The sequence below is a fragment of the Eubalaena glacialis genome, chromosome 4, assembly GCF_028564815.1.
Source record: "Eubalaena glacialis isolate mEubGla1 chromosome 4, mEubGla1.1.hap2.+ XY, whole genome shotgun sequence".
NCBI lineage: Eukaryota > Metazoa > Chordata > Mammalia > Artiodactyla > Balaenidae > Eubalaena > Eubalaena glacialis.
In genome coordinates, this window is record NC_083719.1 from 84,244,945 (window position 1) to 84,260,063 (window position 15,119).

The window sequence follows — 15,119 nt, forward strand, 5'->3', positions numbered from 1 at the left end:
AAGTAAAAACATCACAGTTATGAACAGAAAAATGGATGCCGTAGGAGAAAAGAAAAACCTCCAGTTTTTAATACTTCTCTTTCCATGACTGTAGTGGGAGGAGAACCTCCTTTTCTGCTACTGCATTTCAAGGGACATTTTGTTCAATTAAAAACCCTGTCACAAAATTTAAAAGTCTGTATCACTTCATGGCTTAGAAATTCCTAAAAACGATTTTTAAAAAAACGATGATAAACACACACAAATTCCTTTCAAAAGATCAGGAAGATGTTCTGATGAGAATAAGGGGGAAAAAACCCTGAAAACACCATCATCAGTATATTTTTGTGGAAATCTATAATTAAATAATTCATAGTAAATATAATAATTGAAAGAAGTAGGGCTATGTATAACTATTCGTCTAATTAGTATCAGATTTCACATGTAGTTAACACTCCAGAGGACAGCGAGAGAAGCTGCAATGAAAAGTCTGATTTGAAAGTAGAGCAAAATTATTACCTTATGTTGCCACAAAGAATAGATTGAAATTCCCAAAAACAACATTCTAATTTATTTTACAGCATAAAAAATACAGCATGGATCATTTAAAAATAAAGTCATAATTACAGGGACTACAATTGAACAGATTCACTGAGCAAAACATTTTATTTTAATCTACAAGTTGAGAAACTGATGAAGCATAAAGGACAAATATGCATAATCAGTTGGAAAGTCTGAGGGGGGGTTTAGCCAAATAAAGGATTTGGTGTGGTTCAAAGGCATTCACCCAAGAGAGTTCCTGTTTCAAACTCACATTCACAACCTAACACTTCATTGCTTGCTGCTAAATCAACACAGTAGTGGAGCTCTATAAATGGTCAAGTTTGATTCCAGTGTTATTTGAACAGTCCTCCAAAAGGAGTCTCTTGTTCTATATTTATAATTTTAATTACAGAAAACTATACCTTCCTCATAATCTCAGGCTATAGAGTGATTTATTGTATAACATAGTAACCTTCTAAAAGTATGGGGTAATTGATTCCACTATTCTCTTATGAGCTCAGGAAAAACAATAATTTCTCAACTGTCACTTAAGTAAACTAGTTTAAAACCTATTTTAGGGTCTGCACAGCATAAAAATAAAGGTGAGGAGACTAAATATCTGAAAAGCCAAATGACTTATTATAGGCAGTATGGCCAGTTGGTGATGCAGGAATCAGCGTCATAGGCCACAGCTTAACAGTGGTGGGCAGTGGCTGCTTTTGCCACGAGTAATAAAGTCCTTTGTCTCTGACACAGGAATCTCATGTCTTTTGCAAGCATCCATGGCACTGTGGCAGGCAAACTCATTGTATAGTCATTTTGATGGGAATTCTTTGGTTTCCAGGACTCGTGCACACCATTAAACCTTTTAAGTAGGATAAAATCCCAACACTTGGCTTCCTCGAGTCTCCATTTTTCTGGAAATGCAATGCTTCCTCTCTCTACTCCATTCCATACAAACACAGAGTTAGGACTGCAGAGCTACCAGAATCTGCTCTCTTATAATGTGACCCCACCTCCTTGGTCATGAGTAATTGGTTCCTTTCAATTTGTTGGAACTGGTATCGAAAGATAGGAATTATTCTCTCAGAGGAACTGGACTGAGAACATACAAACTTGAAGCTGTCAGCTAAAATCACATTCCTCCATGTGGGTGAGGAAGCAGAGAATACCAGTTTGTACATTATTCATAAGATGACATGTCTCACTTTGCCTGAGACATTCCCTGCTTGCATCTGTTGCTCAGGATAATTATTGATAGTATCTTCTCTCAAAATGTCCTGATTTGGAAGCTAAATTGTATGGTCACCCTAATCGCTCAAGACTCTGATGGCAAAGATAGACATTTAACTTGAACACCAAATGCCTAGATATCATTCTGGGTCCCATCATTCAAGGTAAGAGACACAACTTTAAAGCATTCAGAGAGTGAAGGCACAGCATTTACCTCTGCGTGGGAGCAAGTGGCTTTAAACTAGGAAGGCTCCTTCCTATATTTCATCTTAGATAAGAGGGAGGTTCCCTTTTTGAGTTTGGTTCTTCTGTAAGTGTTGCTGTTTAGGCCCTTGCTATTACTGGTGACATGCAGGGTACCTCACCCTAACATGTTGACACTAGCTCTGATTGCTTCAAAGGCTTTTCCACCCCATCCTCTGGCCACAGACTTTATGAATACAAAGGTGAGGTAATCTCCATATGTGGATCCTGTTAAGAGGCTAGGACTGTCATTGGGATTTTGACTTAAAATTCACACATTCATTCTCTATATCAATTAAAGTCAACTTGCAGGGAGAAAGAAGAATGAAGTGGCATAACAAGCAGTAGAGCGGAGAGAGAAGATACCTTGGGTTTCTTCTTATGCTTCAATCCCCATTGAGACTGACTCTGAGGTGCATTTTTGCCTTTAGGTTCTATAAGATGCCACAATTTCTTCATAATTATAATATCTTTATGCTTAAGTTCTCTCCAAAATCTTTCTGTAAAGTCCTAATGCAACTCAGAATCTAAACTCAAAATTTGCAGATTTAATTTTCTTCTGTGATCAGATCAATAAATGGGAATTCATTTATCTATGCTTTTACTATATGAATATTGAATGTTCAATGTATGTTGGACATTGTGCTAGCTTCAGGGAAGATGGTAAGTAAGACAGACATATTCCTACCTCCCTGAAGTCATCAAACCAATAATTACAGATGTGAGATCCTCCCCATTCTGCCTCAGATGATTGATCAAATAATCTAGTAGTATATTCAGAACCCTGTTTACGCATTCTAGGTATTCATAGCATGGGAAGAGGCACTGATATGAAAATTCTCTGCTTAAGAATGGGTTCCATTCTAAAAAGACAGATTTGGAAACATGTGAAGGGATATTTTTTAAACCCAAAATATACATAGGTAATAGTATAAGATGTAAGGTACTATTAGAATAGAGTGGTTAGTTTTTTAAAAGTATGCCTTATAATTTCATTATCTTTTATATCCTGCTATGAACATGCCTTTGCAATGGGTTTTGCATGATTGTTGGGTGGACTAGAATGGAAAACAGAATTCTACTTTGTTAGCAAAACCTCTATGGAAAAATTATTTTTCTCTCAAAAGTGTATGTGTGTGGGAAGATTATTCCAAACCCAGGAAGAAGCTTGAGAGATTATTTGGAGGCAAGGGATCACTGAGATTATTTTCTTAGGCTGAGTGGGTGAGGCAAATAAAGGAAATAGAATGATTGCTTCTAGTGTTCCCTTCTTAAGGGAATAATCATTGTGTTCTTTGATATTTATTAATTTAACTTCACTAAATGTAATTCCCAAGTACAGAACAGTTCTAGGGGTTTTCCTTAGAGTATGCACATTAAGTCAACAGATGAGGCTGAATAAGAATTGGAGTTAGATCAGCCCGACTTAGGCCCTGCAGGGACCTTCTGAGAATAATTTGGGCCTAGCTTAGGGCTTCTAGGAATGCTGATGGGAAATCTTCCAAGTTTACTAAGAAGTTGGGCTAAGAGAGTTTTGACAACTGCAGGCCAGTCTTTGGGGTTCTAAATAGGCAATATTATGCTGCCTATAACCCAGAACGCCTGAAACTATATTTGGTCCTCTCTTTTAAAGCCACATAAGAAGGAAACCTTGATGGAGCTCTCCTCCATCCTCTCCACCTTCAGGTAGTGAGGTGAAGGAGACAAGATATGCTTCTTCTGAAGCTGTCCACAGAGATGGGAAGTCTGTGTATAACTAGCTGGCAATGCTTGCTAATGATATTGATCATCATATTGAGAGTTCACTGGGCTGCTCACTGTTACAGTGCTTTTCATACATTGTTCATTTAATTCTCATAGACATGTGACACACACTGTAATTATCTCCATTTATAGATGAGGAAACTAAAGCAGGGAGAGTTAGAGTAACATGCCCAAGGTCACAGCCAGGAAGTGACAGGGTAAGAGTTTGAACTCAGGCCATCTGGCTACAGAGTGCCTGCTTTGAACAATGTTTTCTGCCTCTCCTGAATGGTAGCACACTGCTGACAACTAGCGCTTCACCCATAGTAGGTGCTCAATGAACAGTTATTGACTAACTGACTATTGGGCTCATGGGGAGCTCTCCTTGATTTGCCAAAAGGTAGGCTAACCCTAAAATGTGCAGTCAGATAGTATTTATGTAGAAGGCTGGCCCTGTACTTTTCCCTCCCTAGTATTCCTACTGGGGATGGAAATCTTGTGGATCTTGGGAAATGTTTTTAATCTTAGAACTAAAAAGTTCTTTTGGGGTCATAGATCCCTTAAAAATCATATAAAAGCTCAGAATCCTCTCCACATGAAAATGCTCACATGAAATTTTTTATTTAATATGTTTTTTGAGGAGTGGCTCTGAACTTGGAATGTTGATACCTTTCACTTTCAAGTGAGTTACATGAGTGCTTAATTCAGGAAAAACTGTATTCACCTTTTACTGAGGTCGTCACTTTTGTTTTTCTCCATCAGGGGAAAGCTCCATGCCAGTGTTACAGTTGGCTGTGGTCACTAGCTGGCTGCCTGGTAACAGCACAGTTTGTACATTCTTTGATGGGGCTCCAGAAAGGCCGAGTGCTCCGCTGGGGAGCAGATGTGTGAGTTCCAGGTTTCTGACATGAACATTACTATCAGTAATGTCCCTGCTGAAAGTCCTCATTATTATCATGACAAATACTGGAGAACAAAGGGACCACTGTCAGAACAGAGGGCTATCTGTTATTGTTAATTGAATATTTTTGATTATGGTATTAAGTTGGTCAGAGTACTACAGCATGCCTTTTAGGGCGTGAGTTCATTTAGGCAGCTTCTCTTAATATGGGAACTAAGTTGCACATGCTTACGCACTCACAAGCCTCCTTTATCTGAGTTGTGGTGAAGGACAGCTGCAAAGTGTAACCTTCTAGTTAAAGAGTTCAGTCTTTTGGGTGGGGGATGGAGGTGAAGAGTGTAGGAAAAATGGCATGAATTTTTTTTTTTCTTTTTTTTTCAGAATTAAGTCAGTCTTTTTTTTTTTTTTAATTAATTAATTAATTAATTTATGGCTGTGTTGGGTCTTCGTTTCTGTGCGAGGGCTTTCTCCAGTTGCGGCAAGTGGGGGCCACTCTTCATCGTGGTGCGTGGGCCTCTCTTGTTGCGGAGCACAGGCTCCAGATGCGCAGGCTCAGCAGTTGTGGCTCACGGGCCCGGTTGCTCCACGGCATGTGGGATATTCCCAGACCAGGGCTCGAACCCGTGTCCCCTGCATTGGCAGGCAGACTCTCAACCACTGCGCCACCAGGGAAGCCCTGGCATGAATTTTTATATCTTTTTTATATTTAAGATTCTCTGGAAAAGGCTATGATTTGAGTTAACATGAAGGCCTTCCATGAGACTGTAGAAATATAAACATGATTTATTGCTGGAATCAATGTTTTTCAGTTCTCAGCGAAAGACTAGAAGTATTCAACAAGTTTGGGGAGTGAGTAGCTGCATTATCTCTATTAAACCCCACCACATCCTTGGGCACAATGAGGGGCTGTAGGATGAGTGGAAACAATGCTGGGTAGAGGGATGAAGATCTGAATTCAGCTCCAGGCTTCAGCTCCAGTTCCACCTTTGTGATCTTCAAGAGGCAATTACCTCTCTGAGCCTCAGCCACAAAGAAGAGAGGTTAAGCTGTAAGGTCCTTGTGAGTTCTGAAATATTTTATGAAAAGACAAATTTTCAAGTTTTTATTATTGTCATAAGTTGCTCCAGAGCACTTGAATCTGTGCTCTGAAAGCTGTGTTCCATGTTCCATTAGTGAGGGCATGGGACTTCTGAGTGCATCACAACGTCTTGGATACACATTGGGATTGTTCCACTGAGAAATGAAGTCAATGCTTGGAATTCACTTTTGAATTTCTCTGAATTTTACTTTCAGGATTAAGAACAGAACATTCTTGATTTATTTTGTTTTCCCTTTTCAGTGTGATAGATATTCAGACAATAATTCAGTTAATAATAAGACCCATGCCTCTGAGTTTTCTCCCCTAAATTCAGTCTAATTATTTCCTTATTTTATTTTTATAACAATAATTGTTATTACTTTCTTTCATCTGGGAAGTTTTGGGAGGCACTTGGGCCAGTTGATTTTAAGATGACCTTTGTTTAGCTGAATTATTTACTCATCATTTAAGCCACTTAATTTCCATGATCTTAAATTTCCCAAATATCAGCTTCCCACATCATGACCTAGAGACATTCTAGGAAGCCTACAGCCAAAGAACAGAGTGGAACATTTAGCAAAGAATATAAAAGAAAGAATAAAATAAATTAACTTTCCTTGTATATATCCTTTCAAAAAGCCAGGGATATGGGGCATACTATATTTTGATGCTAACATGTACAGCCCATGGGGGAAAAAATATAGAGGTCTTAATGATGTTGATATAAGTTATTTGAGTGTCACATGAGATTTTGGTGTTTTGGTTCAGAATCAAAATTATAATCTTATCACAAAATTTTAATATATTGGAGGAACATTCATTTGAAAAGCTATATAGTGATAAATGTTTTTGTTTCTTCCCACAACTAGCTGGTGGTGATTTTGTGGATCCTTTGTCTTAAGATTAGGATTTCCGTCACATTCTGGTCTCCTCTAGAGGTCGATTCATGAAGTCTTGAATAGCCTGATGCAAAGGAAGCCATTTTTTGATAGACATTTTCAGAGCTGTAATCCAGCTGCAGAAATAACAGCACAGGACAGGGTATTAAAAATTTGTTGGACTCTAGGGAGATGAAATGTTACAAAATCTTTTAATTTATCTTGTAAATGTTTCTCTTTGTTATTTAGTTCAAAATTAATGTAGTAAACCATGATCCTTAGGTTTTGGATTGAACAAAAAGGTAAAACACCAAAAGAGAAGTATGCAATGGTAGCTATAATGTAAATCCATGTTAATGTAAATAATAGGGCCAGAAGAGGGAACAATGTTAGTAAATAGTGATTAATGCAGTTATGGGATTTTAAAATTATTACTAATATTTTTCTGTTTCTATTTAAAGTTTAGTTGATCAAATGTATAGTAATCAAATATTGCCATTAGGGCCAAATACTTCTTTGTCACATTCTTGAAACCACAGCAAACACTCCAGTTAACTCTCCTCTCTCTTCCTCTCTGTTCCTTTCATTTTCTTGGATGATGTTTTATAAAATGTGCCCATATAATGTTTATTCTAAGGGTGGTTAATAGGTGTTATTTTTTTAAAGTAGTTTAGGTCAGATAAGCTTAGGTAGTGGGAGTTAAGGGGAGTTAACCAGGATTCCTTCCAGCGGTGTGTCTCAGAAACATTGAGTTAATATACTTTGTGATTCTCTGAGAGGGGAATATGATTTGTATCATTTCCTAAACTTATTTCACTACTTTTGGGGAGTGGGCTATCTTGTGGAACCAGAGTTCCATAAACCACAATTTGTGAAACTCTTGCTCTTTTAAATATTTCTCTAATGACTTAATATTGTTTCCTCTTGATAGTATCCACTCATGGATTTGGCAGTGAGATCCAACTATTCAACTTCCTCTCTTAGAGAAGCCAGTAAATTTGATCAAATAGGAGTTAACTTTCTTTCAGTGACCCCTTTTCTACAATAATATGCCAGCTGGAGCCTCACCTTCAAGGGACCATCTTTATCTGCCACCAGATTATACAGCACAGTCTGAGGAAGATCTTGGCAAGTATCTAGCAATTCTATATTCATTATCCTCCCACTCTAGCCCATGCTTAGGAGTGAGTGGAGCAAGGAAGGTTACATAATGAGGAAAGGCCTAGGAAATCCTTTTCCCTTCTGCAAATGGTCACTTGCTGGAGATTACTGAAATTCTACTTTTGGAGTTTTATTTCTTTGGGTTGAAACAGTGAATTTGATTCTTGCAAATGGCCCTGGAAGTTTTACCATGTCCTTTGTTTTAATAAATCACTGTAAATTTCTTTATTAGATCCTTTTTATCCAGATAGTTGGAAGAAAATGTCTGGATGGTCACCAAGCAGTTGAGGGTAGGAATGGGAGATGTAGGACACTGGATGTCCTGGGGATTGGATTTAGGTCAGGGAGACTTGAGAGATGAAGGAGGATACTCTAGGTACTTCCTCTGTTTCATGGTTTTGTCTCTGTTAACTTTACTGCTGGGTTTTTTTCAGAATCTTTATGAAACCAGTACCCATTTGTACATGCCAAGTTGGATACTAAACATACAATTTAGATGGATAAGTCCTATGCCCTTCGATGGCTTATAACAAAACCAAACAACTGACCAGATGGACATATCAATAAGAGTTAAGTGAAAGGTGGTGAAACAACAAACCTGTGAATTAATAAATTACAATATTTACGGGTTACAGTGTTAGTGGATTTTTTATGTTGAAACCTGAGTCAGCCACTACCTTGGGAAGAACTATGGACTCCTTTTTCATTTGAAAAAAAATACTTCTAGAAGAGTCATCTTCTATGCATTGAAAGAAAAAAAAATCCTGGGGAATATTAACTATAGGGACTATGCAAAGAAAGGGAGATATTTAATTGAAGATGTGGAGCTGAAGTTGGAAAATAAGGATAAGGGTTTGCTTACAAGGCTCCTGTCAGGACTGATAAAGAAGAAGAAATACGTAGACCTTGACTTACCGTTGGTTTTCTGTCTTATTTTCTGCACAGAAATAGAAAGTCTTGAATTCTTCAGATGGAGGTTTGAGTTCAATTACTGATTGCTTGAAGCTAAGGGTCTGCTCATTCACCGTATAACCTTGTAGATAAAGGCCACCTACAGAGGGTGAAAGGAAAAAAGCAAGTGAGGAGACTAGGAAAAGAGTAAGATGGAGAAAAAGTCTGAAAAGGTGTCAAGAAAATTTTGTATCTGAAGGAGCCTGTAGTCCAGGTGTCTTGTTTTACAGATGAAGAAATGAGGCTCCAAAAGACTATATATTGATAACTTAAGGTCATCCACTAATAATTAATGGCAAGACTGGTAACAAAGTTTGGATTTCCTGTTTTTCATTTCTACAGTGTTCTCATGACATGTTCAATATTTAGCTTTTTGTTACTGTGGGCCTAAAGTAGCTTCTTTAGGCTACTTCTTTTAGTGTGTTCCTGGAGGACACATTTTGAAATACATTTTTTGGTATCAAATATTGACACCTACAATATTACGTTAGAGGAAAAATTAAATAGTATTTGTTTGGGCAGAACCATTAAGACATCCTGAGGAGTTATGAAGATGGCCAGAGGTTTCTACAACCAACATAGATTCTCACCTTCTTTGTGCATATGCAAAGCACATTTAAAATATGAACCCACAGGGTGATATGAGGGAGCCAACTTGAATTAAAATGAGAATAAATGACTGGTTTTAAACGATAATTTCTTCCCCATGGTCCTTTGAATCTATGTTAGTGGTTATATATTGCTTGGCCAGAATTCTGTTTACATTGTTTAGGGGTTGGGGTGCGGGGAGAAGACGTCAGTCTAGGAGAAGGTGCCGAAAAATCAAAACCCTTGTGTGTTCCTTATGGTGTCTTGATGCTCTGAGGTAACCTGAATCTCATGCAGATACTCTAGGTAACGTCATCAATAGTGATGATTAGATTTTTAGATCTGTTTCTTGTGCTTGCTAACTCTTATTATTCTCCCTCCCCAACCTCCCACTGTCCCCACCCCAGGAGTCACTTTGCTGCACTATACTAACAAAGAAAATGCCAAAATACGACTGGGATTTTTGCTACTCTGTGGGATAAGTATCCTATACTGGTATGGTAATAAGGGACTGTGAAAGGAAAATTTGGCTCATTTTTGTTTTTCTTTGGCTACACTTGATAACAATATACACTGTCAGGAAGTCATAAATTTTTCTTTTTAGACAGAATGAGTGGCTTTTGGACTTTAAGAATTCTTTACTCTATAGAGGGGGTTTTGTTGCACTATTAAATTCTTTAAAAATTTTCATTTAAAAAGAGTCCATTTTAGAACTAACTTCTAGGAAAGCATTCATTTTAGAAATGGTTAGAATTTTTTCTTTTAGTAGGCTCCAGTAAAATGGTGTTTACCAAAATCAGAGAGTGACTTCTTTCTTTGAGCTAGACAGATATAAAACAACTTTTTTCAGATAATATTTACGCAGCATAATATTCATCCATTTAAAGTGTACAATCACTGATTCTTAGTTTGTTTATAAAGTTGTGCAACCACCACCATCATCTACCTTTGGAACATTTTCATCGTCTCAGAAAGAAACTCCATACCCATTAGCAGTCACTGCCCATCTGCTTCCCCATCCTAAGCCTAGGCAATCCTAACCAAATTTCTGTCTCTATGGATTTGTTTTTCCTGGGACACTTAATATAAGTGGAATTATACAATATGTGATCTTTTGTGACTGGCTTGTTTCACTTAGCATAAAGTTTTCAGGGTTCATTCATGTTGTATCATGTACTAGTACTTCATTTATTTTTATTGCTGAAATTTCATTGTATGGATATAGCATATTTGATTTATCCATTCGTTAGTTTGGACATTTGAGTTTTCTTCAATTTTTGGCTATCATGAATAACGTTGCGATATTCGTGTGCAAGTTTTTGCATAGGTGTATGTTTGGGGGGCATATACTAGATGTAGAATAAGCAACGTGTTAGCTGTTTCAGGACTAAAGGATACCTAAGGACTTATCTGAGGGTTATTTTGCTGTCTTAATTCTCTGCTCCAAACAACAGTATACACCATTTATATTATGTACTGGTTTTTGACTTCTTCCTGCTTGCGAATTTCCTTTTCTCGTATGTCTGAACAGATAAGAATACCTTCCTCCATTCCTACCCATTTTGAGAATAGATAGAAAGTTATGTCCAAAAGGTGTCTGCTACAAACAGGAAAGTTTCTGACACCTCTCCTAATCAATTATAGGGTAGAAATGATTAGCAGTAAAGTCATCCAATTATAACCCCATTACCTCATTTCAAGTGACCTCATTGGGCTGGTCTCTGTCTGTCATTAGGTGGCAGCAATAAACAGCAAGCTGGCACAGTGTTTGGACAGAGATTTCTCACAAGAGCTATCCATTTGTTGCAATAATGTAAAATATATCTGAGAAGCACATACAGACCTTGATGTGATTTGTTTAAGAATAATAGTTAACAATCACGATTTGTTACTTCCAGCTCTTGCTGGAGAGAGATAAAAGGAAAAAAATTATCAAGTATACTGTGAATGACAAGGGGCTTCAGGCCTATGAAGAGGCACTTGACTAAAAGGCTTCTGGAATAATCACAGTGGCTTTTTAATATTAGCAGGCATAGGCCAGCCAGTAATACATATTGTTAAAGTACTAGCACCTTCCGTAATGGTGAGAAAAGACTTCAGGGACCTAACTGACTGGGGCTATTTCTCCGACTCCCAAAATATATATTTGAGGCATATTTAGTGGAAAGTAAAATGTGGGACTAGCATCTCATAGGGTTTTTACAGGAAATCAGGGCTGTGTTGCTTCTCATGGCTTTTGCTCTTCCCCCTCCTTTCACTGTTATCTTTCCCTGCCTCCTCTTTGTTTTCCTCACTGTTCTCTCAGCATCACAGGTGACTGTCACAAGCACTAAGTCATGCCCCAAATACTACAGATACCTTCAGAAATAAGAAATATCATATGATGTGTCCCAGGTCTCTAATAAAGAACATAAATCAATGTAGTAAAATGAATAATAAAATAAAATAAATGAAAATAAAACAGTAAAGTAATCGAGATGCTGCAGCCAGGGGACCATGTCTCTGAAGTGGTGAACATAGAAGGCTGAGTCTTAATAACAAAGCAAATAATATGACAGGCATATTACAAAGATAATAGAAAGGAAAGAACCTTCTTTAAATATTCTGTTTCTAATATTCTGAAAGAAAACTGTGTGAACCAGGATATATGCAGAGACGGGGTTTTTGTACTTTAGTATTTTCCACCTTTTTTGGCTGTGATATAAAAATGTAATAAATACAGACCTCTACATGTTTTAATACAATTAAACCAAAAGTTTTGTGAAACATTGTGATGTATCATGATATTTTTTATTCAACTAAATCCTATGCTATTGTTTTTTAAATACTGGTCACAATTGACTACATTGATTGTGTGACACAGTAACAGGGTCAAAACCTGCAGTTTGATAAATACTGCTATAAATGGTAATCAAGGCCTGCTTCAAGGTTATGACCTTCACAGGGCCGGAGAACTAGGAACCAAACCAGGGTGGGATGTGCAAGAGCCAAGCAGAGCTTGAACAATATAAGTAAAGAATGAACTATAGATCAAACCAGCACAAAGGTCATTTACTTAGTGTCAACTAGAAGAAAATGAGCATTAGAACCCTGTATAATCTTTATTAATATAATAATGATTCATATTCCATGCATATAAAATGATTAAGTTAAACTAAACATATTAGTGCGTATAGTGTTCATGGGACAGTGTGGTTTCAGCCATTCTCACTAAATTTCTTTGCTGTCCTCACAACTCCTGTGGTTGCTGGACTGAGTGGACCCTGGCTGATGTGCTGTCAGGACCCTGTCCTGATCAGTGTGCTGATGTCCAGAGTGCAGAGACCAGACACACAACATTACTGACCGAGTACTGCTTTTAGAAGACTAATTTCTGCCAGGGAGTGCTACACAGAGCATGGTGGCTAAGAGTTTGGGCATAGGATTTCGATAGCATTTGTTCAGAGTTTGTCTCTGTCACTTAATAGCTGGTTGACCAGTGGTGTGCTAGTTTACTTCTCCAAGCTTTAGTTTCTCACTTATAATGGGACACTAACTGTGGATGTTTTGCAAATATTAGTTTTAGATAAAGAACATGAAGTGCTTATCCAAGTCCTGGACACATAGGAAGCATTCAATAGCACATGCTAACTTTCCCATTCCAATACACTTGAGCAGTATGATCCAGTCCTCTGGAAAAAAAAAAATGTGCTTCACCAGGGCAGTGACTTTTTGTGGACAGTGGAGAGGGGCATATTTATTTGGGGAATTTTCCACAGGAAATTTGGATTTGCCTCAATCCTATCTTGAGTTTCATTATGCAGGACCACTGGCTGTGAGCCTCAGGTCATGATCTGAGTTAAGATGTATAAGAAGATTGAAAAGGACGCTTAGAAAAAGGATGTAAACCTCAATTTAAAATTCAAGTCTAGGGAAGGGTAAAGAACTTCAGAAGAATCCCTGCACAGCCACCTTAATGCTAAAGAAGGGTTAGCAGCGGATTAACCCTGGGAGAGCTTCCAGCTGGACCCAGCAGCTGTCAGGGTGGCAGTGGGTGGGGAGGTGGTGGCAATAAAGTACACCTTCTGGAACAAGGTGCATGCTCAGGCATCTTTTATTCAAGGAAGAGTAGGGTCATGTAAAAAGAGAAATCACAGGCCTCTATTTTAGAACCTGGCCTAGATATAAAAATTCTGTTGGAATTTCAGTAAGGAACATGTTCTTTTAATTCATATTTGAAATAATTTGGGCTAGAAATTAAGGACCTATGAAGACAGGATATTCAAGAAGTAAGGCTGGGGGCTTCCTTGGTGGTGCAGTGACTAAGAATCCGCAATGCAGGGGACACAAGTTCGAGCCCTGGTCTGGGAAGATCCCACATGCCGCGGAGCAATTAAGCCCGTGCACTACAACTGCTGAGCCTGTGTGCCACAACTACTGAAGCCTGCGCTGCTAGAGCCCGTGCTCTGCAACAAGAGAAGCCACTGCAATGAGAAGCCTGCGCACCGCAACGAAGAGTAGCCCCCGCTCACTGCATCTAGAGGAAGCTCGCGCACAGCAACAAAGACCCAATGCAGCCAAAAATAAATAAATAAATTAAATAAACTAAAAAAAAAAAAAAAAAAAAAGGAAGTAAGGCTGGGAAAGAATGAATGGCTTTGCATTTATTTTTATTAGCCACAAAATAATATATTTTCAAGAGAAAAATTTTAAAATAGATAGAAATTAGATAACTTCTTACAGATGGAAAGAGTGTAATATGGCCAAAAGCCCAGGTATCTGGTGGCCTGAGTTCTGGTTTTGCCTTTGAATTGGCTTTGCAATCTTCTAATCTTTCTCCACTGTTAAATGAGGGTATGACAAACTACAGTACCCACACTTCATGGGAATAGTGGCCAACTGAGTCAATTTGGTTGTTCATTCATTCATTTATTAAACATATATAATATAGAGTCATCTCTGAGTACATAATCCCTTAGAAGAGATAAATGGCCAACTAGAGATAAAATACAAACTAGAGGGTGATAAGTGTCGCAAGATGGGTGAGTGTGGAAGTTCGGAAAAGTGAGATGCTTTGTTTACCTAGGACCATCTGGGATTGCTTTCTAGCAGAGATGGCCAGCATTTGAATAAGCATTTGAAGGGCAGGTAGAATCTGGACAACTTGTGTTGGGGAATCAGTAAGTAGAGAATGTTTCAGGGGAAGGAATTAACATAAGCAAAGACATGGGGTCAGAGAAAAGTCCAAGAGGTGGGGTGTGCTAAGCAAATAGAATGTGACCATGTGTGCGTGTAGAGTACAGGGTGCTTTAACACAGGAGTGGAAGAGAAAGCCAGAAAGAAGGGTTTGGGGACAAAGTAGAAGGCCCTAGAGTGCTCTGGATGCAACAAAGGACCATGGAAGTTTCTGGAAAGATGTGTGAAATAATAAGAACTGAATATAAAGAAAGCTTTCACATTTTCCCCCTTGTCTATTTGTCCTTTTGGTTAGTGTAACTTAGGCTGCCTAGGTTCAAATTCTATCTTCACCATTTACTAGCTAAGGGAACTTGGGCAAATGATTTAACCTTGCTAAGCATCAGTTTCCAAACTTGTAGGTGGGCTAATAACCTATTTATAGGATTGTTGTAGAAATTAAACGAAATAATAGGTAAAAACACTTACTAGAGTGACCAGTACAAAATCTTTACCCACTGAAAGATAACTTTGTTATCTGCTTTTACTATTATTATTTTTAGGCCATTTATTAGTAGCTGTTTCCCAGCTCTCCAACTAGAACTTTTCTAAATAGGGCCTCCTTGGACCTTTCAGAATAAGGGAAGCCACTTAGTGGCTTTCATTA